This window comes from Carassius gibelio, chromosome A7 (genome assembly GCF_023724105.1).
Source record: "Carassius gibelio isolate Cgi1373 ecotype wild population from Czech Republic chromosome A7, carGib1.2-hapl.c, whole genome shotgun sequence".
NCBI lineage: Eukaryota > Metazoa > Chordata > Actinopteri > Cypriniformes > Cyprinidae > Carassius > Carassius gibelio.
In genome coordinates, this window is record NC_068377.1 from 9,741,159 (window position 1) to 9,767,752 (window position 26,594).

At 33.5% G+C, this 26,594-nt stretch overlaps 15 non-coding genes across 15 annotated transcripts; all 15 read right to left on the reverse strand.

Moving 5' to 3' along the window:
- Nucleotides 1–926: 926 nt before the first annotated feature.
- On the reverse strand, nucleotides 927–1,045 carry LOC128017986 (5S ribosomal RNA). The gene has a single exon (XR_008184676.1). It is a non-coding gene; the product is annotated as a 5S ribosomal RNA (ribosomal RNA).
- A 1,401-nt stretch (nucleotides 1,046–2,446) lies between these two features.
- LOC128017988 (5S ribosomal RNA) lies at nucleotides 2,447–2,565 on the reverse strand. Its single transcript, XR_008184678.1, has one exon. It is a non-coding gene; the product is annotated as a 5S ribosomal RNA (ribosomal RNA).
- A 1,618-nt stretch (nucleotides 2,566–4,183) lies between these two features.
- On the reverse strand, nucleotides 4,184–4,302 carry LOC128017989 (5S ribosomal RNA). Its single transcript, XR_008184679.1, has one exon. It is a non-coding gene; the product is annotated as a 5S ribosomal RNA (ribosomal RNA).
- A 1,620-nt stretch (nucleotides 4,303–5,922) lies between these two features.
- On the reverse strand, nucleotides 5,923–6,041 carry LOC128017925 (5S ribosomal RNA). Its single transcript, XR_008184620.1, has one exon. It is a non-coding gene; the product is annotated as a 5S ribosomal RNA (ribosomal RNA).
- A 1,374-nt stretch (nucleotides 6,042–7,415) lies between these two features.
- LOC128017990 (5S ribosomal RNA) lies at nucleotides 7,416–7,534 on the reverse strand. The gene has a single exon (XR_008184680.1). It is a non-coding gene; the product is annotated as a 5S ribosomal RNA (ribosomal RNA).
- A 1,618-nt stretch (nucleotides 7,535–9,152) lies between these two features.
- On the reverse strand, nucleotides 9,153–9,271 carry LOC128017921 (5S ribosomal RNA). The gene has a single exon (XR_008184616.1). It is a non-coding gene; the product is annotated as a 5S ribosomal RNA (ribosomal RNA).
- A 1,398-nt stretch (nucleotides 9,272–10,669) lies between these two features.
- LOC128017991 (5S ribosomal RNA) lies at nucleotides 10,670–10,788 on the reverse strand. Its single transcript, XR_008184681.1, has one exon. It is a non-coding gene; the product is annotated as a 5S ribosomal RNA (ribosomal RNA).
- Nucleotides 10,789–12,407: 1,619 nt separating this feature from the next.
- On the reverse strand, nucleotides 12,408–12,526 carry LOC128017992 (5S ribosomal RNA). The gene has a single exon (XR_008184682.1). It is a non-coding gene; the product is annotated as a 5S ribosomal RNA (ribosomal RNA).
- A 1,619-nt stretch (nucleotides 12,527–14,145) lies between these two features.
- LOC128017993 (5S ribosomal RNA) lies at nucleotides 14,146–14,264 on the reverse strand. Its single transcript, XR_008184683.1, has one exon. It is a non-coding gene; the product is annotated as a 5S ribosomal RNA (ribosomal RNA).
- Nucleotides 14,265–15,665: 1,401 nt separating this feature from the next.
- Nucleotides 15,666–15,784, reverse strand: LOC128017994 (5S ribosomal RNA). Its single transcript, XR_008184684.1, has one exon. It is a non-coding gene; the product is annotated as a 5S ribosomal RNA (ribosomal RNA).
- Nucleotides 15,785–17,402: 1,618 nt separating this feature from the next.
- On the reverse strand, nucleotides 17,403–17,521 carry LOC128017995 (5S ribosomal RNA). Its single transcript, XR_008184685.1, has one exon. It is a non-coding gene; the product is annotated as a 5S ribosomal RNA (ribosomal RNA).
- A 1,618-nt stretch (nucleotides 17,522–19,139) lies between these two features.
- LOC128017996 (5S ribosomal RNA) lies at nucleotides 19,140–19,258 on the reverse strand. Its single transcript, XR_008184686.1, has one exon. It is a non-coding gene; the product is annotated as a 5S ribosomal RNA (ribosomal RNA).
- Nucleotides 19,259–20,875: 1,617 nt separating this feature from the next.
- On the reverse strand, nucleotides 20,876–20,994 carry LOC128017997 (5S ribosomal RNA). Its single transcript, XR_008184687.1, has one exon. It is a non-coding gene; the product is annotated as a 5S ribosomal RNA (ribosomal RNA).
- A 1,618-nt stretch (nucleotides 20,995–22,612) lies between these two features.
- On the reverse strand, nucleotides 22,613–22,731 carry LOC128017999 (5S ribosomal RNA). The gene has a single exon (XR_008184689.1). It is a non-coding gene; the product is annotated as a 5S ribosomal RNA (ribosomal RNA).
- A 1,619-nt stretch (nucleotides 22,732–24,350) lies between these two features.
- LOC128018000 (5S ribosomal RNA) lies at nucleotides 24,351–24,469 on the reverse strand. Its single transcript, XR_008184690.1, has one exon. It is a non-coding gene; the product is annotated as a 5S ribosomal RNA (ribosomal RNA).
- Nucleotides 24,470–26,594: the final 2,125 nt, after the last annotated feature.

Here is a 26,594-nt window from a genome sequence, read left to right on the forward strand (position 1 = left end):
TCATCTGGTTAAAATGAAACCAAATCTATTGAAATGAAATAAAATTAAATAATATAAAATTAAATAAAATATTGTGGTGATGCACTTTGAGTGCAGGTAATTTGGGGATGAATTTAGTGATTTTAAAACAGAAATTTCAAACCTGGTTAAATTAAATTAAACCAAAATGTTTAAATTAATTAATAAAATTAATATCAATAAATACAATCAATATTGCGTTGAGGCACTTTGAGTGGAAGTAAAAGTCATCTTGTTAAAATAAAACCAAACCTATTAAAATAAAATAAAATAAAATATTGTGGTGATGCACTTTGAGTGCAGGTAATTTGGGGTGAATTTAGTGATTTTAAAACAGAAAGGGCATGCCTATATTTTCCTACAATGAAACAATATTTGCTGATGAGTTTAATGAATTTTTTTTTTTTTTTTTGAGATGATAAAAAACTCTTGTCCTGTTCCAAGTAATGAAAAAGTACCAAAAAAGCTGAAATATGTCATTTGTTTAATTGCAAATAATTTGATCCCACACCAACATCAGTGAAAAAATGAACATGAGAATGTGTTTTTTGTTAATTTATTTGAAAATGAACTTTAAATCTAAGAGGGTGCATCTCCTGTGTAGTTTACCACTAAGGGGTTCGGATGACAATCAAATTTGGGAAGCTCCGTCTCAAACTGAAGAGAGGGGTGTCATTTCCAAAAGAGCACGCGGCACTCAAGAGTTTGTAATAGAGACAGAGAAAAGGCCCGTCTATCGCCTCCTGCAGGAGAAAGGAAGAATGACGAGGCTGAGCTGTCCTTTGTGACACCGCAAGCAGAAAGATGGCACAGAGAAAGAGAAAACAGACAAAAAAGAAGCAGCTAATCCGTATAAAAGTGTAAAGGAACTAGAATGATAGCTGAGCCTTGGCTGAAGGAAAAGCAAAAGCTTACAGCACCTGGTATTCCCAGGCGGTCTCCCATCCAAGTACTAACCAGGCCCGACCCTGCTTAGCTTCCGAGATCGGACGAGATCGGGCGTGCTCAGGGTGGTATGGCCGTAAGCAAGTACAACAGTCAAGAGCGACCTATTTAAAGAAGACACACAGGCAGGCCAAAGAGAAACAGATCCTTTTCCACTCAAAGTTTTTTCCAAGTCTTTTAAAAGTCTTCTCTCTTTTTTAATATGAGCTAAATTAAGGGAAAGAAATAAGTAACAATAAAAAATATGCATTTTAATAAATAAATACATTCACAAAAGATAAATGTCGCGCGGTGACGCACTTTGTGTGGAAGTAATGGGGGCCTGTTTCTCAACTTTAACATCAGAAATGTCTTCTGGTTGAAATTGAATTAAATAAAAGTAAACAAATACTGCGCTTACTTTAAATTGAATGTAATTTGGGGGGAATTTGGTCATTTTAAAACAGAAATTTCAAACCTGGTTAAATTAAATTAAACCAAAATGTTTAAATTAATTAATAAAATTAATAGCAATAAATACAATCAATACTGCGTTGAGGCACTTTGAGTGGAAGTAAATGTCATCTGGTTAAAATGAAACCAAATCTATTGAAATGAAATAAAATTAAATAATATAAAATAAAATAAAATATTGTGGTGATGCACTTTGAGTGCAGGTAATTTGGGGTGAATTTAGTGATTTTAAAACAGGAATTTCAAACCTGGTTAAATTAAATTAAACCAAAATGTTTAAATTAATTAATAAAATTAATATCAATAAATACAATCAATATTACGTTGAGGCACTTTGAGTGGAAGTAAATGTCATCTGGTTAAAATAAAACCAAACCTATTAAAATAAAATAAAATAAAATATTGTGGTGATGCACTTTGAGTGCAGGTAATTTGGGGTGAATTTAGTGATTTTAAAACAGAAAGGGCATGCCTATATGTTCCTACAATGAAACAATATTTGCTGATGAGTTTGATTTTTTTTTTTTTTTTTTTGAGATGATAAAAAACTCTTGTCCTGTTCCAAGTAATGAAAAAGTACCAAAAAAGCTGAAATATGTCATTTGTTTAATTGCAAATAATTTGATCCCACACCAACATCAGTGAAAAAATGAACATGAGAATGTGTTTTTTGTTAATTTATTTGAAAATGAACTTTAAATCTAAGAGGGTGCATCTCCTGTGTAGTTTACCACTAAGGGGTTCGGATGACAATCAAATTTGGGAAGCTCCGTCTCAAACTGAAGAGAGGGGTGTCATTTCCAAAAGAGCACGCGGCGCTCAAGAGTTTGTAATAGAGACAGAGAAAAGGCCCGTCTATCGCCTCCTGCAGGAGAAAGGAAGAATGACGAGGCTGAGCTGTCCTTTGTGACACCGCAAGCAGAAAGATGGCACAGAGAAAGAGAAAACAGACAAAAAAGAAGCAGCTAATCCGTATAAAAGTGTGAAGGAACTAGAATGATAGCTGAGCCTTGGCTGAAAGAAAAGCAAAAGCTTACAGCACCTGGTATTCCCAGGCGGTCTCCCATCCAAGTACTAACCAGGCCCGACCCTGCTTAGCTTCCGAGATCGGACGAGATCGGGCGTGCTCAGGGTGGTATGGCCGTAAGCGAGTACAACAGTCAAGAGCGACCTATTTAAAGAAGACACACAGGCAGGCCAAAGAGAAACAGATCCTTTTCCACTCAAAGTTTTTTCCAAGTCTTTTAAAAGTCTTCTCTCTTTTTTAATATGAGCTAAATTAAGGGAAAGAAATAAGTAACAATAAAAAATATGCATTTTAATAAATAAATACATTCACAAAAGATAAATGTCGCGCGGTGACGCACTTTGTGTGGAAGTAATGGGGGCCTGTTTCTCAACTTTAACATCAGAAATGTCTTCTGGTTGAAATTGAATTAAATAAAAGTAAACAAACACTGCGCTTACTTTAAATTGACTGTAATTTGGGGGGAATTTGGTCATTTTAAAACAGAAATTTCAAACCTGGTTAAATTAAATTAAACCAAAATGTTTAAAATAATTAATATCAATAAATACAATCAATATTGCGTTGAGGCACTTTGAGTGGAAGTAAATGTCATCTGGTTAAAATAAAACCAAAACAATTAAAATAAAATTAAATAAAATATTGTGGTGATGCACTTTGAGTGCAGGTAATTTGGGGTGAATTTAGTGATTTTAAAACAGAAATTTCAAACCTGGTTAAATTAAATTAAACCAAAATGTTTAAATTAATTAATAAAATTAATAGCAATAAATACAATCAATACTGCGTTGAGGCACTTTGAGTGGAAGTAAATGTCATCTGGTTAAAATGAAACCAAATCTATTGAAATGAAATAAAATTAAATAATATAAAATTAAATAAAATATTGTGGTGATGCACTTTGAGTGCAGGTAATTTGGGGATGAATTTAGTGATTTTAAAACAGAAATTTCAAACCTGGTTAAATTAAATTAAACCAAAATGTTTAAATTAATTAATAAAATTAATATCAATAAATACAATCAATATTGCGTTGAGGCACTTTGAGTGGAAGTAAAAGTCATCTTGTTAAAATAAAACCAAACCTATTAAAATAAAATAAAATAAAATATTGTGGTGATGCACTTTGAGTGCAGGTAATTTGGGGTGAATTTAGTGATTTTAAAACAGAAAGGGCATGCCTATATTTTCCTACAATGAAACAATATTTGCTGATGAGTTTAATGAATTTTTTTTTTTTTTTTGAGATGATAAAAAACTCTTGTCCTGTTCCAAGTAATGAAAAAGTACCAAAAAAGCTGAAATATGTCATTTGTTTAATTGCAAATAATTTGATCCCACACCAACATCAGTGAAAAAATGAACATGAGAATGTGTTTTTTGTTAATTTATTTGAAAATGAACTTTAAATCTAAGAGGGTGCATCTCCTGTGTAGTTTACCACTAAGGGGTTCGGATGACAATCAAATTTGGGAAGCTCCGTCTCAAACTGAAGAGAGGGGTGTCATTTCCAAAAGAGCACGCGGCGCTCAAGAGTTTGTAATAGAGACAGAGAAAAGGCCCGTCTATCGCCTCCTGCAGGAGAAAGGAAGAATGACGAGGCTGAGCTGTCCTTTGTGACACCGCAAGCAGAAAGATGGCACAGAGAAAGAGAAAACAGACCAAAAAGAAGCAGCTAATCCGTATAAAAGTGTAAAGGAACTAGAATGATAGCTGAGCCTTGGCTGAAGGAAAAGCAAAAGCTTACAGCACCTGGTATTCCCAGGCGGTCTCCCATCCAAGTACTAACCAGGCCCGACCCTGCTTAGCTTCCGAGATCGGACGAGATCGGGCGTGCTCAGGGTGGTATGGCCGTAAGCGAGTACAACAGTCAAGAGCGACCTATTTAAAGAAGACACACAGGCAGGCCAAAGAGAAACAGATCCTTTTCCACTCAAAGTTTTTTCCAAGTCTTTTAAAAGTCTTCTCTCTTTTTTAATATGAGCTAAATTAAGGGAAAGAAATAAGTAACAATAAAAAATATGCATTTTAATAAATAAATACATTCACAAAAGATAAATGTCGCGCGGTGACGCACTTTGTGTGGAAGTAATGGGGGCCTGTTTCTCAACTTTAACATCAGAAATGTCTTCTGGTTGAAATTGAATTAAATAAAAGTAAACAAACACTGCGCTTACTTTAAATTGAATGTAATTTGGGGGGAATTTGGTCATTTTAAAACAGAAATTTCAAACCTGGTTAAATTAAATTAAACCAAAATGTTTAAAATAATTAATATCAATAAATACAATCAATATTGCGTTGAGGCACTTTGAGTGGAAGTAAATGTCATCTGGTTAAAATAAAACCAAAACAATTAAAATAAAATTAAATAAAATATTGTGGTGATGCACTTTGAGTGCAGGTAATTTGGGGTGAATTTAGTGATTTTAAAACAGAAATTTCAAACCTGGTTAAATTAAATTAAACCAAAATGTTTAAATTAATTAATAAAATTAATAGCAATAAATACAATCAATACTGCGTTGAGGCACTTTGAGTGGAAGTAAATGTCATCTGGTTAAAATGAAACCAAATCTATTGAAATGAAATAAAATTAAATAATATAAAATTAAATAAAATATTGTGGTGATGCACTTTGAGTGCAGGTAATTTGGGGATGAATTTAGTGATTTTAAAACAGAAATTTCAAACCTGGTTAAATTAAATTAAACCAAAATGTTTAAATTAATTAATAAAATTAATATCAATAAATACAATCAATATTGCGTTGAGGCACTTTGAGTGGAAGTAAAAGTCATCTTGTTAAAATAAAACCAAACCTATTAAAATAAAATAAAATAAAATATTGTGGTGATGCACTTTGAGTGCAGGTAATTTGGGGTGAATTTAGTGATTTTAAAACAGAAAGGGCATGCCTATATTTTCCTACAATGAAACAATATTTGCTGATGAGTTTAATGAATTTTTTTTTTTTTTTTTTGAGATGATAAAAAACTCTTGTCCTGTTCCAAGTAATGAAAAAGTACCAAAAAAGCTGAAATATGTCATTTGTTTAATTGCAAATAATTTGATCCCACACCAACATCAGTGAAAAAATGAACATGAGAATGTGTTTTTTGTTAATTTATTTGAAAATGAACTTTAAATCTAAGAGGGTGCATCTCCTGTGTAGTTTACCACTAAGGGGTTCGGATGACAATCAAATTTGGGAAGCTCCGTCTCAAACTGAAGAGAGGGGTGTCATTTCCAAAAGAGCACGCGGCGCTCAAGAGTTTGTAATAGAGACAGAGAAAAGGCCCGTCTATCGCCTCCTGCAGGAGAAAGGAAGAATGACGAGGCTGAGCTGTCCTTTGTGACACAGCAAGCAGAAAGATGGCACAGAGAAAGAGAAAACAGACAAAAAAGAAGCAGCTAATCCGTATAAAAGTGTAAAGGAACTAGAATGATAGCTGAGCCTTGGCTGAAGGAAAAGCAAAAGCTTACAGCACCTGGTATTCCCAGGCGGTCTCCCATCCAAGTACTAACCAGGCCCGACCCTGCTTAGCTTCCGAGATCGGACGAGATCGGGCGTGCTCAGGGTGGTATGGCGGTAAGCGAGTACAACAGTCAAGAGCGACCTATTTAAAGAAGACACACAGGCAGGCCAAAGAGAAACAGATCCTTTTCCACTCAAAGTTTTTTCCAAGTCTTTTAAAAGTCTTCTCTCTTTTTTAATATGAGCTAAATTAAGGGAAAGAAATAAGTAACAATAAAAAATATGCATTTTAATAAATAAATACATTCACAAAAGATAAATGTCGCGCGGTGACGCACTTTGTGTGGAAGTAATGGGGGCCTGTTTCTCAACTTTAACATCAGAAATGTCTTCTGGTTGAAATTGAATTAAATAAAAGTAAACAAATACTGCGCTTACTTTAAATTGAATGTAATTTGGGGGGAATTTGGTCATTTTAAAACAGAAATTTCAAACCTGGTTAAATTAAATTAAACCAAAATGTTTAAAATAATTAATATCAATAAATACAATCAATATTGCGTTGAGGCACTTTGAGTGGAAGTAAATGTCATCTGGTTAAAATAAAACCAAAACAATTAAAATAAAATTAAATAAAATATTGTGGTGATGCACTTTGAGTGCAGGTAATTTGGGGTGAATTTAGTGATTTTAAAACAGAAATTTCAAACCTGGTTAAATTAAATTAAACCAAAATGTTTAAATTAATTAATAAAATTAATAGCAATAAATACAATCAATACTGCGTTGAGGCACTTTGAGTGGAAGTAAAAGTCATCTTGTTAAAATAAAACCAAACCTATTAAAATAAAATAAAATAAAATATTGTGGTGATGCACTTTGAGTGCAGGTAATTTGGGGTGAATTTAGTGATTTTAAAACAGAAAGGGCATGCCTATATTTTCCTACAATGAAACAATATTTGCTGATGAGTTTAATGAATTTTTTTTTTTTTTTTTGAGATGATAAAAAACTCTTGTCCTGTTCCAAGTAATGAAAAAGTACCAAAAAAGCTGAAATATGTCATTTGTTTAATTGCAAATAATTTGATCCCACACCAACATCAGTGAAAAAATGAACATGAGAATGTGTTTTTTGTTAATTTATTTGAAAATGAACTTTAAATCTAAGAGGGTGCATCTCCTGTGTAGTTTACCACTAAGGGGTTCGGATGACAATCAAATTTGGGAAGCTCCGTCTCAAACTGAAGAGAGGGGTGTCATTTCCAAAAGAGCACGCGGCGCTCAAGAGTTTGTAATAGAGACAGAGAAAAGGCCCGTCTATCGCCTCCTGCAGGAGAAAGGAAGAATGACGAGGCTGAGCTGTCCTTTGTGACACCGCAAGCAGAAAGATGGCACAGAGAAAGAGAAAACAGACAAAAAAGAAGCAGCTAATCCGTATAAAAGTGTAAAGGAACTAGAATGATAGCTGAGCCTTGGCTGAAGGAAAAGCAAAAGCTTACAGCACCTGGTATTCCCAGGCGGTCTCCCATCCAAGTACTAACCAGGCCCGACCCTGCTTAGCTTCCGAGATCGGACGAGATCGGGCGTGCTCAGGGTGGTATGGCCGTAAGCGAGTACAACAGTCAAGAGCGACCTATTTAAAGAAGACACACAGGCAGGCCAAAGAGAAACAGATCCTTTTCCACTCAAAGTTTTTTCCAAGTCTTTTAAAAGTCTTCTCTCTTTTTTAATATGAGCTAAATTAAGGGAAAGAAATAAGTAACAATAAAAAATATGCATTTTAATAAATAAATACATTCACAAAAGATAAATGTCGCGCGGTGACGCACTTTGTGTGGAAGTAATGGGGGCCTGTTTCTCAACTTTAACATCAGAAATGTCTTCTGGTTGAAATTGAATTAAATAAAAGTAAACAAACACTGCGCTTACTTTAAATTGAATGTAATTTGGGGGGAATTTGGTCATTTTAAAACAGAAATTTCAAACCTGGTTAAATTAAATTAAACCAAAATGTTTAAAATAATTAATATCAATAAATACAATCAATATTGCGTTGAGGCACTTTGAGTGGAAGTAAATGTCATCTGGTTAAAATAAAACCAAAACAATTAAAATAAAATTAAATAAAATATTGTGGTGATGCACTTTGAGTGCAGGTAATTTGGGGTGAATTTAGTGATTTTAAAACAGAAATTTCAAACCTGGTTAAATTAAATTAAACCAAAATGTTTAAATTAATTAATAAAATTAATAGCAATAAATACAATCAATACTGCGTTGAGGCACTTTGAGTGGAAGTAAATGTCATCTGGTTAAAATGAAACCAAATCTATTGAAATGAAATAAAATTAAATAATATAAAATTAAATAAAATATTGTGGTGATGCACTTTGAGTGCAGGTAATTTGGGGATGAATTTAGTGATTTTAAAACAGAAATTTCAAACCTGGTTAAATTAAATTAAACCAAAATGTTTAAATTAATTAATAAAATTAATATCAATAAATACAATCAATATTGCGTTGAGGCACTTTGAGTGGAAGTAAAAGTCATCTTGTTAAAATAAAACCAAACCTATTAAAATAAAATAAAATAAAATATTGTGGTGATGCACTTTGAGTGCAGGTAATTTGGGGTGAATTTAGTGATTTTAAAACAGAAAGGGCATGCCTATATTTTCCTACAATGAAACAATATTTGCTGATGAGTTTAATGAATTTTTTTTTTTTTTTTGAGATGATAAAAAACTCTTGTCCTGTTCCAAGTAATGAAAAAGTACCAAAAAAGCTGAAATATGTCATTTGTTTAATTGCAAATAATTTGATCCCACACCAACATCAGTGAAAAAATGAACATGAGAATGTGTTTTTTGTTAATTTATTTGAAAATGAACTTTAAATCTAAGAGGGTGCATCTCCTGTGTAGTTTACCACTAAGGGGTTCGGATGACAATCAAATTTGGGAAGCTCCGTCTCAAACTGAAGAGAGGGGTGTCATTTCCAAAAGAGCACGCGGCGCTCAAGAGTTTGTAATAGAGACAGAGAAAAGGCCCGTCTATCGCCTCCTGCAGGAGAAAGGAAGAATGACGAGGCTGAGCTGTCCTTTGTGACACCGCAAGCAGAAAGATGGCACAGAGAAAGAGAAAACAGACAAAAAAGAAGCAGCTAATCCGTATAAAAGTGTAAAGGAACTAGAATGATAGCTGAGCCTTGGCTGAAGGAAAAGCAAAAGCTTACAGCCCCTGGTATTCCCAGGCGGTCTCCCATCCAAGTACTAACCAGGCCCGACCCTGCTTAGCTTCCGAGATCGGACGAGATCGGGCGTGCTCAGGGTGGTATGGCCGTAAGCGAGTACAACAGTCAAGAGCGACCTATTTAAAGAAGACACACAGGCAGGCCAAAGAGAAACAGATCCTTTTCCACTCAAAGTTTTTTCCAAGTCTTTTAAAAGTCTTCTCTCTTTTTTAATATGAGCTAAATTAAGGGAAAGAAATAAGTAACAATAAAAAATATGCATTTTAATAAATAAATACATTCACAAAAGATAAATGTCGCGCGGTGACGCACTTTGTGTGGAAGTAATGGGGGCCTGTTTCTCAACTTTAACATCAGAAATGTCTTCTGGTTGAAATTGAATTAAATAAAAGTAAACAAATACTGCGCTTACTTTAAATTGAATGTAATTTGGGGGGAAATTGGTCATTTTAAAACAGAAATTTCAAACCTGGTTAAATTAAATGAAACCAAAATGTTTAAATTAATTAATAAAATTAATAGCAATAAATACAATCAATACTGCGTTGAGGCACTTTGAGTGGAAGTAAATGTCATCTGGTTAAAATGAAACCAAATCTATTGAAATAAAATAAAATTAAATAATATAAAATAAAATAAAATATTGTGGTGATGCACTTTGAGTGCAGGTAATTTGGGGTGAATTTAGTGATTTTAAAACAGGAATTTCAAACCTGGTTAAATTAAATTAAACCAAAATGTTTAAATTAATTAATAAAATTAATATCAATAAATACAATCAATATTACGTTGAGGCACTTTGAGTGGAAGTAAATGTCATCTGGTTAAAATAAAACCAAACCTATTAAAATAAAATAAAATAAAATATTGTGGTGATGCACTTTGAGTGCAGGTAATTTGGGGTGAATTTAGTGATTTTAAAACAGAAAGGGCATGCCTATATTTTCCTACAATGAAACAATATTTGCTGATGAGTTTAATGAATTTTTTTTTTTTGAGATGATAAAAAACTCTTGTCCTGTTCCAAGTAATGAAAAAGTACCAAAAAAGCTGAAATATGTCATTTGTTTAATTGCAAATAATTTGATCCCACACCAACATCAGTGAAAAAATGAACATGAGAATGTGTTTTTTGTTAATTTATTTGAAAATGAACTTTAAATCTAAGAGGGTGCATCTCCTGTGTAGTTTACCACTAAGGGGTTCGGATGACAATCAAATTTGGGAAGCTCCGTCTCAAACTGAAGAGAGGGGTGTCATTTCCAAAAGAGCACGCGGCGCTCAAGAGTTTGTAATAGAGACAGAGAAAAGGCCCGTCTATCGCCTCCTGCAGGAGAAAGGAAGAATGACGAGGCTGAGCTGTCCTTTGTGACACCGCAAGCAGAAAGATGGCACAGAGAAAGAGAAAACAGACAAAAAAGAAGCAGCTAATCCGTATAAAAGTGTAAAGGAACTAGAATGATAGCTGAGCCTTGGCTGAAGGAAAAGCAAAAGCTTACAGCACCTGGTATTCCCAGGCGGTCTCCCATCCAAGTACTAACCAGGCCCGACCCTGCTTAGCTTCCGAGATCGGACGAGATCGGGCGTGCTCAGGGTGGTATGGCCGTAAGCGAGTACAACAGTCAAGAGCGACCTATTTAAAGAAGACACACAGGCAGGCCAAAGAGAAACAGATCCTTTTCCACTCAAAGTTTTTTCCAAGTCTTTTAAAAGTCTTCTCTCTTTTTTAATATGAGCTAAATTAAGGGAAAGAAATAAGTAACAATAAAAAATATGCATTTTAATAAATAAATACATTCACAAAAGATAAATGTCGCGCGGTGACGCACTTTGTGTGGAAGTAATGGGGGCCTGTTTCTCAACTTTAACATCAGAAATGTCTTCTGGTTGAAATTGAATTAAATAAAAGTAAACAAATACTGCGCTTACTTTAAATTGAATGTAATTTGGGGGGAATTTGGTCATTTTAAAACAGAAATTTCAAACCTGGTTAAATTAAATTAAACCAAAATGTTTAAAATAATTAATATCAATAAATACAATCAATATTGCGTTGAGGCACTTTGAGTGGAAGTAAATGTCATCTGGTTAAAATAAAACCAAAACAATTAAAATAAAATTAAATAAAATATTGTGGTGATGCACTTTGAGTGCAGGTAATTTGGGGTGAATTTAGTGATTTTAAAACAGAAATTTCAAACCTGGTTAAATTAAATTAAACCAAAATGTTTAAATTAATTAATAAAATTAATAGCAATAAATACAATCAATACTGCGTTGAGGCACTTTGAGTGGAAGTAAATGTCATCTGGTTAAAATGAAACCAAATCTATTGAAATGAAATAAAATTAAATAATATAAAATTAAATAAAATATTGTGGTGATGCACTTTGAGTGCAGGTAATTTGGGGATGAATTTAGTGATTTTAAAACAGAAATTTCAAACCTGGTTAAATTAAATTAAACCAAAATGTTTAAATTAATTAATAAAATTAATATCAATAAATACAATCAATATTGCGTTGAGGCACTTTGAGTGGAAGTAAAAGTCATCTTGTTAAAATAAAACCAAACCTATTAAAATAAAATAAAATAAAATATTGTGGTGATGCACTTTGAGTGCAGGTAATTTGGGGTGAATTTAGTGATTTTAAAACAGAAAGGGCATGCCTATATTTTCCTACAATGAAACAATATTTGCTGATGAGTTTAATGAATTTTTTTTTTTTTTTTTGAGATGATTAAAAACTCTTGTCCTGTTCCAAGTAATGAAAAAGTACCAAAAAAGCTGAAATATGTCATTTGTTTAATTGCAAATAATTTGATCCCACACCAACATCAGTGAAAAAATGAACATGAGAATGTGTTTTTTGTTAATTTATTTGAAAATGAACTTTAAATCTAAGAGGGTGCATCTCCTGTGTAGTTTACCACTAAGGGGTTCGGATGACAATCAAATTTGGGAAGCTCCGTCTCAAACTGAAGAGAGGGGTGTCATTTCCAAAAGAGCACGCGGCGCTCAAGAGTTTGTAATAGAGACAGAGAAAAGGCCCGTCTATCGCCTCCTGCAGGAGAAAGGAAGAATGACGAGGCTGAGCTGTCCTTTGTGACACCGCAAGCAGAAAGATGGCACAGAGAAAGAGAAAACAGACAAAAAAGAAGCAGCTAATCCGTATAAAAGTGTAAAGGAACTAGAATGATAGCTGAGCCTTGGCTGAAGGAAAAGCAAAAGCTTACAGCACCTGGTATTCCCAGGCGGTCTCCCATCCAAGTACTAACCAGGCCCGACCCTGCTTAGCTTCCGAGATCGGACGAGATCGGGCGTGCTCAGGGTGGTATGGCCGTAAGCGAGTACAACAGTCAAGAGCGACCTATTTAAAGAAGACACACAGGCAGGCCAAAGAGAAACAGATCCTTTTCCACTCAAAGTTTTTTCCAAGTCTTTTAAAAGTCTTCTCTCTTTTTTAATATGAGCTAAATTAAGGGAAAGAAATAAGTAACAATAAAAAATATGCATTTTAATAAATAAATACATTCACAAAAGATAAATGTCGCGCGGTGACGCACTTTGTGTGGAAGTAATGGGGGCCTGTTTCTCAACTTTAACATCAGAAATGTCTTCTGGTTGAAATTGAATTAAATAAAAGTAAACAAATACTGCGCTTACTTTAAATTGAATGTAATTTGGGGGGAATTTGGTCATTTTAAAACAGAAATTTCAAACCTGGTTAAATTAAATTAAACCAAAATGTTTAAAATAATTAATATCAATAAATACAATCAATATTGCGTTGAGGCACTTTGAGTGGAAGTAAATGTCATCTGGTTAAAATAAAACCAAAACAATTAAAATAAAATTAAATAAAATATTGTGGTGATGCACTTTGAGTGCAGGTAATTTGGGGTGAATTTAGTGATTTTAAAACAGAAATTTCAAACCTGGTTAAATTAAATTAAACCAAAATGTTTAAATTAATTAATAAAATTAATAGCAATAAATACAATCAATACTGCGTTGAGGCACTTTGAGTGGAAGTAAATGTCATCTGGTTAAAATGAAACCAAATCTATTGAAATGAAATAAAATTAAATAATATAAAATTAAATAAAATATTGTGGTGATGCACTTTGAGTGCAGGTAATTTGGGGATGAATTTAGTGATTTTAAAACAGAAATTTCAAACCTGGTTAAATTAAATTAAACCAAAATGTTTAAATTAATTAATAAAATTAATATCAATAAATACAATCAATATTGCGTTGAGGCACTTTGAGTGGAAGTAAAAGTCATCTTGTTAAAATAAAACCAAACCTATTAAAATAAAATAAAATAAAATATTGTGGTGATGCACTTTGAGTGCAGGTAATTTGGGGTGAATTTAGTGATTTTAAAACAGAAAGGGCATGCCTATATTTTCCTACAATGAAACAATATTTGCTGATGAGTTTAATGAATTTTTTTTTTTTTTTTTGAGATGATAAAAAACTCTTGTCCTGTTCCAAGTAATGAAAAAGTACCAAAAAAGCTGAAATATGTCATTTGTTTAATTGCAAATAATTTGATCCCACACCAACATCAGTGAAAAAATGAACATGAGAATGTGTTTTTTGTTAATTTATTTGAAAATGAACTTTAAATCTAAGAGGGTGCATCTCCTGTGTAGTTTACCACTAAGGGGTTCGGATGACAATCAAATTTGGGAAGCTCCGTCTCAAACTGAAGAGAGGGGTGTCATTTCCAAAAGAGCACGCGGCACTCAAGAGTTTGTAATAGAGACAGAGAAAAGGCCCGTCTATCGCCTCCTGCAGGAGAAAGGAAGAATGACGAGGCTGAGCTGTCCTTTGTGACACCGCAAGCAGAAAGATGGCACAGAGAAAGAGAAAACAGACAAAAAAGAAGCAGCTAATCCGTATAAAAGTGTAAAGGAACTAGAATGATAGCTGAGCCTTGGCTGAAGGAAAAGCAAAAGCTTACAGCACCTGGTATTCCCAGGCGGTCTCCCATCCAAGTACTAACCAGGCCCGACCCTGCTTAGCTTCCGAGATCGGACGAGATCGGGCGTGCTCAGGGTGGTATGGCCGTAAGCAAGTACAACAGTCAAGAGCGACCTATTTAAAGAAGACACACAGGCAGGCCAAAGAGAAACAGATCCTTTTCCACTCAAAGTTTTTTCCAAGTCTTTTAAAAGTCTTCTCTCTTTTTTAATATGAGCTAAATTAAGGGAAAGAAATAAGTAACAATAAAAAATATGCATTTTAATAAATAAATACATTCACAAAAGATAAATGTCGCGCGGTGACGCACTTTGTGTGGAAGTAATGGGGGCCTGTTTCTCAACTTTAACATCAGAAATGTCTTCTGGTTGAAATTGAATTAAATAAAAGTAAACAAATACTGCGCTTACTTTAAATTGAATGTAATTTGGGGGGAATTTGGTCATTTTAAAACAGAAATTTCAAACCTGGTTAAATTAAATTAAACCAAAATGTTTAAATTAATTAATAAAATTAATAGCAATAAATACAATCAATACTGCGTTGAGGCACTTTGAGTGGAAGTAAATGTCATCTGGTTAAAATGAAACCAAATCTATTGAAATGAAATAAAATTAAATAATATAAAATAAAATAAAATATTGTGGTGATGCACTTTGAGTGCAGGTAATTTGGGGTGAATTTAGTGATTTTAAAACAGGAATTTCAAACCTGGTTAAATTAAATTAAACCAAAATGTTTAAATTAATTAATAAAATTAATATCAATAAATACAATCAATATTACGTTGAGGCACTTTGAGTGGAAGTAAATGTCATCTGGTTAAAATAAAACCAAACCTATTAAAATAAAATAAAATAAAATATTGTGGTGATGCACTTTGAGTGCAGGTAATTTGGGGTGAATTTAGTGATTTTAAAACAGAAAGGGCATGCCTATATGTTCCTACAATGAAACAATATTTGCTGATGAGTTTGATTTTTTTTTTTTTTTTTTTGAGATGATAAAAAACTCTTGTCCTGTTCCAAGTAATGAAAAAGTACCAAAAAAGCTGAAATATGTCATTTGTTTAATTGCAAATAATTTGATCCCACACCAACATCAGTGAAAAAATGAACATGAGAATGTGTTTTTTGTTAATTTATTTGAAAATGAACTTTAAATCTAAGAGGGTGCATCTCCTGTGTAGTTTACCACTAAGGGGTTCGGATGACAATCAAATTTGGGAAGCTCCGTCTCAAACTGAAGAGAGGGGTGTCATTTCCAAAAGAGCACGCGGCGCTCAAGAGTTTGTAATAGAGACAGAGAAAAGGCCCGTCTATCGCCTCCTGCAGGAGAAAGGAAGAATGACGAGGCTGAGCTGTCCTTTGTGACACCGCAAGCAGAAAGATGGCACAGAGAAAGAGAAAACAGACAAAAAAGAAGCAGCTAATCCGTATAAAAGTGTGAAGGAACTAGAATGATAGCTGAGCCTTGGCTGAAAGAAAAGCAAAAGCTTACAGCACCTGGTATTCCCAGGCGGTCTCCCATCCAAGTACTAACCAGGCCCGACCCTGCTTAGCTTCCGAGATCGGACGAGATCGGGCGTGCTCAGGGTGGTATGGCCGTAAGCGAGTACAACAGTCAAGAGCGACCTATTTAAAGAAGACACACAGGCAGGCCAAAGAGAAACAGATCCTTTTCCACTCAAAGTTTTTTCCAAGTCTTTTAAAAGTCTTCTCTCTTTTTTAATATGAGCTAAATTAAGGGAAAGAAATAAGTAACAATAAAAAATATGCATTTTAATAAATAAATACATTCACAAAAGATAAATGTCGCGCGGTGACGCACTTTGTGTGGAAGTAATGGGGGCCTGTTTCTCAACTTTAACATCAGAAATGTCTTCTGGTTGAAATTGAATTAAATAAAAGTAAACAAACACTGCGCTTACTTTAAATTGACTGTAATTTGGGGGGAATTTGGTCATTTTAAAACAGAAATTTCAAACCTGGTTAAATTAAATTAAACCAAAATGTTTAAAATAATTAATATCAATAAATACAATCAATATTGCGTTGAGGCACTTTGAGTGGAAGTAAATGTCATCTGGTTAAAATAAAACCAAAACAATTAAAATAAAATTAAATAAAATATTGTGGTGATGCACTTTGAGTGCAGGTAATTTGGGGTGAATTTAGTGATTTTAAAACAGAAATTTCAAACCTGGTTAAATTAAATTAAACCAAAATGTTTAAATTAATTAATAAAATTAATAGCAATAAATACAATCAATACTGCGTTGAGGCACTTTGAGTGGAAGTAAATGTCATCTGGTTAAAATGAAACCAAATCTATTGAAATGAAATAAAATTAAATAATATAAAATTAAATAAAATATTGTGGTGATGCACTTTGAGTGCAGGTAATTTGGGGATGAATTTAGTGATTTTAAAACAGAAATTTCAAACCTGGTTAAATTAAATTAAACCAAAATGTTTAAATTAATTAATAAAATTAATATCAATAAATACAATCAATATTGCGTTGAGGCACTTTGAGTGGAAGTAAAAGTCATCTTGTTAAAATAAAACCAAACCTATTAAAATAAAATAAAATAAAATATTGTGGTGATGCACTTTGAGTGCAGGTAATTTGGGGTGAATTTAGTGATTTTAAAACAGAAAGGGCATGCCTATATTTTCCTACAATGAAACAATATTTGCTGATGAGTTTAATGAATTTTTTTTTTTTTTTTGAGATGATAAAAAACTCTTGTCCTGTTCCAAGTAATGAAAAAGTACCAAAAAAGCTGAAATATGTCATTTGTTTAATTGCAAATAATTTGATCCCACACCAACATCAGTGAAAAAATGAACATGAGAATGTGTTTTTTGTTAATTTATTTGAAAATGAACTTTAAATCTAAGAGGGTGCATCTCCTGTGTAGTTTACCACTAAGGGGTTCGGATGACAATCAAATTTGGGAAGCTCCGTCTCAAACTGAAGAGAGGGGTGTCATTTCCAAAAGAGCACGCGGCGCTCAAGAGTTTGTAATAGAGACAGAGAAAAGGCCCGTCTATCGCCTCCTGCAGGAGAAAGGAAGAATGACGAGGCTGAGCTGTCCTTTGTGACACCGCAAGCAGAAAGATGGCACAGAGAAAGAGAAAACAGACCAAAAAGAAGCAGCTAATCCGTATAAAAGTGTAAAGGAACTAGAATGATAGCTGAGCCTTGGCTGAAGGAAAAGCAAAAGCTTACAGCACCTGGTATTCCCAGGCGGTCTCCCATCCAAGTACTAACCAGGCCCGACCCTGCTTAGCTTCCGAGATCGGACGAGATCGGGCGTGCTCAGGGTGGTATGGCCGTAAGCGAGTACAACAGTCAAGAGCGACCTATTTAAAGAAGACACACAGGCAGGCCAAAGAGAAACAGATCCTTTTCCACTCAAAGTTTTTTCCAAGTCTTTTAAAAGTCTTCTCTCTTTTTTAATATGAGCTAAATTAAGGGAAAGAAATAAGTAACAATAAAAAATATGCATTTTAATAAATAAATACATTCACAAAAGATAAATGTCGCGCGGTGACGCACTTTGTGTGGAAGTAATGGGGGCCTGTTTCTCAACTTTAACATCAGAAATGTCTTCTGGTTGAAATTGAATTAAATAAAAGTAAACAAACACTGCGCTTACTTTAAATTGAATGTAATTTGGGGGGAATTTGGTCATTTTAAAACAGAAATTTCAAACCTGGTTAAATTAAATTAAACCAAAATGTTTAAAATAATTAATATCAATAAATACAATCAATATTGCGTTGAGGCACTTTGAGTGGAAGTAAATGTCATCTGGTTAAAATAAAACCAAAACAATTAAAATAAAATTAAATAAAATATTGTGGTGATGCACTTTGAGTGCAGGTAATTTGGGGTGAATTTAGTGATTTTAAAACAGAAATTTCAAACCTGGTTAAATTAAATTAAACCAAAATGTTTAAATTAATTAATAAAATTAATAGCAATAAATACAATCAATACTGCGTTGAGGCACTTTGAGTGGAAGTAAATGTCATCTGGTTAAAATGAAACCAAATCTATTGAAATGAAATAAAATTAAATAATATAAAATTAAATAAAATATTGTGGTGATGCACTTTGAGTGCAGGTAATTTGGGGATGAATTTAGTGATTTTAAAACAGAAATTTCAAACCTGGTTAAATTAAATTAAACCAAAATGTTTAAATTAATTAATAAAATTAATATCAATAAATACAATCAATATTGCGTTGAGGCACTTTGAGTGGAAGTAAAAGTCATCTTGTTAAAATAAAACCAAACCTATTAAAATAAAATAAAATAAAATATTGTGGTGATGCACTTTGAGTGCAGGTAATTTGGGGTGAATTTAGTGATTTTAAAACAGAAAGGGCATGCCTATATTTTCCTACAATGAAACAATATTTGCTGATGAGTTTAATGAATTTTTTTTTTTTTTTTGAGATGATAAAAAACTCTTGTCCTGTTCCAAGTAATGAAAAAGTACCAAAAAAGCTGAAATATGTCATTTGTTTAATTGCAAATAATTTGATCCCACACCAACATCAGTGAAAAAATGAACATGAGAATGTGTTTTTTGTTAATTTATTTGAAAATGAACTTTAAATCTAAGAGGGTGCATCTCCTGTGTAGTTTACCACTAAGGGGTTCGGATGACAATCAAATTTGGGAAGCTCCGTCTCAAACTGAAGAGAGGGGTGTCATTTCCAAAAGAGCACGCGGCGCTCAAGAGTTTGTAATAGAGACAGAGAAAAGGCCCGTCTATCGCCTCCTGCAGGAGAAAGGAAGAATGACGAGGCTGAGCTGTCCTTTGTGACACCGCAAGCAGAAAGATGGCACAGAGAAAGAGAAAACAGACAAAAAAGAAGCAGCTAATCCGTATAAAAGTGTAAAGGAACTAGAATGATAGCTGAGCCTTGGCTGAAGGAAAAGCAAAAGCTTACAGCACCTGGTATTCCCAGGCGGTCTCCCATCCAAGTACTAACCAGGCCCGACCCTGCTTAGCTTCCGAGATCGGACGAGATCGGGCGTGCTCAGGGTGGTATGGCCGTAAGCGAGTACAACAGTCAAGAGCGACCTATTTAAAGAAGACACACAGGCAGGCCAAAGAGAAACAGATCCTTTTCCACTCAAAGTTTTTTCCAAGTCTTTTAAAAGTCTTCTCTCTTTTTTAATATGAGCTAAATTAAGGGAAAGAAATAAGTAACAATAAAAAATATGCATTTTAATAAATAAATACATTCACAAAAGATAAATGTCGCGCGGTGACGCACTTTGTGTGGAAGTAATGGGGGCCTGTTTCTCAACTTTAACATCAGAAATGTCTTCTGGTTGAAATTGAATTAAATAAAAGTAAACAAACACTGCGCTTACTTTAAATTGACTGTAATTTGGGGGGAATTTGGTCATTTTAAAACAGAAATTTCAAACCTGGTTAAATTAAATTAAACCAAAATGTTTAAAATAATTAATATCAATAAATACAATCAATATTGCGTTGAGGCACTTTGAGTGGAAGTAAATGTCATCTGGTTAAAATAAAACCAAAACAATTAAAATAAAATTAAATAAAATATTGTGGTGATGCACTTTGAGTGCAGGTAATTTGGGGTGAATTTAGTGATTTTAAAACAGAAATTTCAAACCTGGTTAAATTAAATTAAACCAAAATGTTTAAATTAATTAATAAAATTAATAGCAATAAATACAATCAATACTGCGTTGAGGCACTTTGAGTGGAAGTAAATGTCATCTGGTTAAAATGAAACCAAATCTATTGAAATGAAATAAAATTAAATAATATAAAATTAAATAAAATATTGTGGTGATGCACTTTGAGTGCAGGTAATTTGGGGATGAATTTAGTGATTTTAAAACAGAAATTTCAAACCTGGTTAAATTAAATTAAACCAAAATGTTTAAATTAATTAATAAAATTAATATCAATAAATACAATCAATATTGCGTTGAGGCACTTTGAGTGGAAGTAAAAGTCATCTTGTTAAAATAAAACCAAACCTATTAAAATAAAATAAAATAAAATATTGTGGTGATGCACTTTGAGTGCAGGTAATTTGGGGTGAATTTAGTGATTTTAAAACAGAAAGGGCATGCCTATATGTTCCTACAATGAAACAATATTTGCTGATGAGTTTAATGAATTTTTTTTTTTTTTTGAGATGATAAAAAACTCTTGTCCTGTTCCAAGTAATGAAAAAGTACCAAAAAAGCTGAAATATGTCATTTGTTTAATTGCAAATAATTTGATCCCACACCAACATCAGTGAAAAAATGAACATGAGAATGTGTTTTTTGTTAATTTATTTGAAAATGAACTTTAAATCTAAGAGGGTGCATCTCCTGTGTAGTTTACCACTAAGGGGTTCGGATGACAATCAAATTTGGGAAGCTCCGTCTCAAACTGAAGAGAGGGGTGTCATTTCCAAAAGAGCACGCGGCGCTCAAGAGTTTGTAATAGAGACAGAGAAAAGGCCCGTCTATCGCCTCCTGCAGGAGAAAGGAAGAATGACGAGGCTGAGCTGTCCTTTGTGACACCGCAAGCAGAAAGATGGCACAGAGAAAGAGAAAACAGACCAAAAAGAAGCAGCTAATCCGTATAAAAGTGTAAAGGAACTAGAATGATAGCTGAGCCTTGGCTGAAGGAAAAGCAAAAGCTTACAGCACCTGGTATTCCCAGGCGGTCTCCCATCCAAGTACTAACCAGGCCCGACCCTGCTTAGCTTCCGAGATCGGACGAGATCGGGCGTGCTCAGGGTGGTATGGCCGTAAGCGAGTACAACAGTCAAGAGCGACCTATTTAAAGAAGACACACAGGCAGGCCAAAGAGAAACAGATCCTTTTCCACTCAAAGTTTTTTCCAAGTCTTTTAAAAGTCTTCTCTCTTTTTTAATATGAGCTAAATTAAGGGAAAGAAATAAGTAACAATAAAAAATATGCATTTTAATAAATAAATACATTCACAAAAGATAAATGTCGCGCGGTGACGCACTTTGTGTGGAAGTAATGGGGGCCTGTTTCTCAACTTTAACATCAGAAATGTCTTCTGGTTGAAATTGAATTAAATAAAAGTAAACAAACACTGCGCTTACTTTAAATTGAATGTAATTTGGGGGGAATTTGGTCATTTTAAAACAGAAATTTCAAACCTGGTTAAATTAAATTAAACCAAAATGTTTAAAATAATTAATATCAATAAATACAATCAATATTGCGTTGAGGCACTTTGAGTGGAAGTAAATGTCATCTGGTTAAAATAAAACCAAAACAATTAAAATAAAATTAAATAAAATATTGTGGTGATGCACTTTGAGTGCAGGTAATTTGGGGTGAATTTAGTGATTTTAAAACAGAAATTTCAAACCTGGTTAAATTAAATTAAACCAAAATGTTTAAATTAATTAATAAAATTAATAGCAATAAATACAATCAATACTGCGTTGAGGCACTTTGAGTGGAAGTAAATGTCATCTGGTTAAAATGAAACCAAATCTATTGAAATGAAATAAAATTAAATAATATAAAATTAAATAAAATATTGTGGTGATGCACTTTGAGTGCAGGTAATTTGGGGATGAATTTAGTGATTTTAAAACAGAAATTTCAAACCTGGTTAAATTAAATTAAACCAAAATGTTTAAATTAATTAATAAAATTAATATCAATAAATACAATCAATATTGCGTTGAGGCACTTTGAGTGGAAGTAAAAGTCATCTTGTTAAAATAAAACCAAACCTATTAAAATAAAATAAAATAAAATATTGTGGTGATGCACTTTGAGTGCAGGTAATTTGGGGTGAATTTAGTGATTTTAAAACAGAAAGGGCATGCCTATATTTTCCTACAATGAAACAATATTTGCTGATGAGTTTAATGAATTTTTTTTTTTTTTTTGAGATGATAAAAAACTCTTGTCCTGTTCCAAGTAATGAAAAAGTACCAAAAAAGCTGAAATATGTCATTTGTTTAATTGCAAATAATTTGATCCCACACCAACATCAGTGAAAAAATGAACATGAGAATGTGTTTTTTGTTAATTTATTTGAAAATGAACTTTAAATCTAAGAGGGTGCATCTCCTGTGTAGTTTACCACTAAGGGGTTCGGATGACAATCAAATTTGGGAAGCTCCGTCTCAAACTGAAGAGAGGGGTGTCATTTCCAAAAGAGCACGCGGCGCTCAAGAGTTTGTAATAGAGACAGAGAAAAGGCCCGTCTATCGCCTCCTGCAGGAGAAAGGAAGAATGACGAGGCTGAGCTGTCCTTTGTGACACCGCAAGCAGAAAGATGGCACAGAGAAAGAGAAAACAGACCAAAAAGAAGCAGCTAATCCGTATAAAAGTGTAAAGGAACTAGAATGATAGCTGAGCCTTGGCTGAAGGAAAAGCAAAAGCTTACAGCACCTGGTATTCCCAGGCGGTCTCCCATCCAAGTACTAACCAGGCCCGACCCTGCTTAGCTTCCGAGATCGGACGAGATCGGGCGTGCTCAGGGTGGTATGGCCGTAAGCGAGTACAACAGTCAAGAGCGACCTATTTAAAGAAGACACACAGGCAGGCCAAAGAGAAACAGATCCTTTTCCACTCAAAGTTTTTTCCAAGTCTTTTAAAAGTCTTCTCTCTTTTTTAATATGAGCTAAATTAAGGGAAAGAAATAAGTAACAATAAAAAATATGCATTTTAATAAATAAATACATTCACAAAAGATAAATGTCGCGCGGTGACGCACTTTGTGTGGAAGTAATGGGGGCCTGTTTCTCAACTTTAACATCAGAAATGTCTTCTGGTTGAAATTGAATTAAATAAAAGTAAACAAATACTGCGCTTACTTTAAATTGAATGTAATTTGGGGGGAATTTGGTCATTTTAAAACAGAAATTTCAAACCTGGTTAAATTAAATTAAACCAAAATGTTTAAAATAATTAATATCAATAAATACAATCAATATTGCGTTGAGGCACTTTGAGTGGAAGTAAATGTCATCTGGTTAAAATAAAACCAAAACAATTAAAATAAAATTAAATAAAATATTGTGGTGATGCACTTTGAGTGCAGGTAATTTGGGGTGAATTTAGTGATTTTAAAACAGAAATTTCAAACCTGGTTAAATTAAATTAAACCAAAATGTTTAAATTAATTAATAAAATTAATAGCAATAAATACAATCAATACTGCGTTGAGGCACTTTGAGTGGAAGTAAATGTCATCTGGTTAAAATGAAACCAAATCTATTGAAATGAAATAAAATTAAATAATATAAAATTAAATAAAATATTGTGGTGATGCACTTTGAGTGCAGGTAATTTGGGGATGAATTTAGTGATTTTAAAACAGAAATTTCAAACCTGGTTAAATTAAATTAAACCAAAATGTTTAAATTAATTAATAAAATTAATATCAATAAATACAATCAATATTGCGTTGAGGCACTTTGAGTGGAAGTAAAAGTCATCTTGTTAAAATAAAACCAAACCTATTAAAATAAAATAAAATAAAATATTGTGGTGATGCACTTTGAGTGCAGGTAATTTGGGGTGAATTTAGTGATTTTAAAACAGAAAGGGCATGCCTATATTTTCCTACAATGAAACAATATTTGCTGATGAGTTTAATGAATTTTTTTTTTTTTTTTTGAGATGATAAAAAACTCTTGTCCTGTTCCAAGTAATGAAAAAGTACCAAAAAAGCTGAAATATGTCATTTGTTTAATTGCAAATAATTTGATCCCACACCAACATCAGTGAAAAAATGAACATGAGAATGTGTTTTTTGTTAATTTATTTGAAAATGAACTTTAAATCTAAGAGGGTGCATCTCCTGTGTAGTTTACCACTAAGGGGTTCGGATGACAATCAAATTTGGGAAGCTCCGTCTCAAACTGAAGAGAGGGGTGTCATTTCCAAAAGAGCACGCGGCACTCAAGAGTTTGTAATAGAGACAGAGAAAAGGCCCGTCTATCGCCTCCTGCAGGAGAAAGGAAGAATGACGAGGCTGAGCTGTCCTTTGTGACACCGCAAGCAGAAAGATGGCACAGAGAAAGAGAAAACAGACAAAAAAGAAGCAGCTAATCCGTATAAAAGTGTAAAGGAACTAGAATGATAGCTGAGCCTTGGCTGAAGGAAAAGCAAAAGCTTACAGCACCTGGTATTCCCAGGCGGTCTCCCATCCAAGTACTAACCAGGCCCGACCCTGCTTAGCTTCCGAGATCGGACGAGATCGGGCGTGCTCAGGGTGGTATGGCCGTAAGCAAGTACAACAGTCAAGAGCGACCTATTTAAAGAAGACACACAGGCAGGCCAAAGAGAAACAGATCCTTTTCCACTCAAAGTTTTTTCCAAGTCTTTTAAAAGTCTTCTCTCTTTTTTAATATGAGCTAAATTAAGGGAAAGAAATAAGTAACAATAAAAAATATGCATTTTAATAAATAAATACATTCACAAAAGATAAATGTCGCGCGGTGACGCACTTTGTGTGGAAGTAATGGGGGCCTGTTTCTCAACTTTAACATCAGAAATGTCTTCTGGTTGAAATTGAATTAAATAAAAGTAAACAAACACTGCGCTTACTTTAAATTGAATGTAATTTGGGGGGAATTTGGTCATTTTAAAACAGAAATTTCAAACCTGGTTAAATTAAATTAAACCAAAATGTTTAAAATAATTAATATCAATAAATACAATCAATATTGCGTTGAGGCACTTTGAGTGGAAGTAAATGTCATCTGGTTAAAATAAAACCAAAACAATTAAAATAAAATTAAATAAAATATTGTGGTGATGCACTTTGAGTGCAGGTAATTTGGGGTGAATTTAGTGATTTTAAAACAGAAATTTCAAACCTGGTTAAATTAAATTAAACCAAAATGTTTAAATTAATTAATAAAATTAATAGCAATAAATACAATCAATACTGCGTTGAGGCACTTTGAGTGGAAGTAAATGTCATCTGGTTAAAATGAAACCAAATCTATTGAAATGAAATAAAATTAAATAATATAAAATTAAATAAAATATTGTGGTGATGCACTTTGAGTGCAGGTAATTTGGGGATGAATTTAGTGATTTTAAAACAGAAATTTCAAACCTGGTTAAATTAAATTAAACCAAAATGTTTAAATTAATTAATAAAATTAATATCAATAAATACAATCAATATTGCGTTGAGGCACTTTGAGTGGAAGTAAAAGTCATCTTGTTAAAATAAAACCAAACCTATTAAAATAAAATAAAATAAAATATTGTGGTGATGCACTTTGAGTGCAGGTAATTTGGGGTGAATTTAGTGATTTTAAAACAGAAAGGGCATGCCTATATTTTCCTACAATGAAACAATATTTGCTGATGAGTTTAATGAATTTTTTTTTTTTTTTTGAGATGATAAAAAACTCTTGTCCTGTTCCAAGTAATGAAAAAGTACCAAAAAAGCTGAAATATGTCATTTGTTTAATTGCAAATAATTTGATCCCACACCAACATCAGTGAAAAAATGAACATGAGAATGTGTTTTTTGTTAATTTATTTGAAAATGAACTTTAAATCTAAGAGGGTGCATCTCCTGTGTAGTTTACCACTAAGGGGTTCGGATGACAATCAAATTTGGGAAGCTCCGTCTCAAACTGAAGAGAGGGGTGTCATTTCCAGGGGCGGATTTAGACATTTTGGGGCCCAAGGCAAACACAGACATGGGGCCCTCTACATCTCGTTTCCCTCCTTTTGTCAATCCTTATTTAAAAAAAAAGCCCTACTTGTTACTTCTCTTCAGCAGTCTTCACACAGCAATGATGTATAGACATCTGGAGTTGTATCTGTAAGAAAAAAAAGAAGAAAAATAAAAAGGATAAATTCTATCCTTGCTCTGAACAGGGCCTCTCTGCACTATTAAGCAGCGTTCTTTGTCAGTGAGATGTTTTGGCCAGAGTGCTTGGTCATCTTCAAGTTCAAGTGTAACAAATTGGTCAGAATAGCCGTGTTTCCACTATCGAGCTAAGACCGGGCGTGCTAGTGCGTGCCAGGGCCAGTCGCGTTTCCACTGTCACTTCCGGGGCTTGATCGTGCCTCGCCGGGGCTTCCTCGGGGCCAACGGCCAGGGTTTTTTGGCCCTACGAAAACCTTGGGCCAAAGCGGGCCAGCTGGGGCTAGAGGAGGGGTTATGAACAAAGGCGGAGTTTCTCCGTGTCTAGAGAGCGTCAGCGCGGATCATTTCAGAAAGATAACAGCTTAAACACCAGCATTAAAGACGTTTTAAAATAAGTTGAGCTCAAAACTCACCCTTAGTTAGCAGCAAGTGTTTGAAATAACTTGATCCGATGTGGATTATAATCACTAAACAAGGCAGAAATATTTATAAGCGATGTAAAAGACTATGTACGCTAAA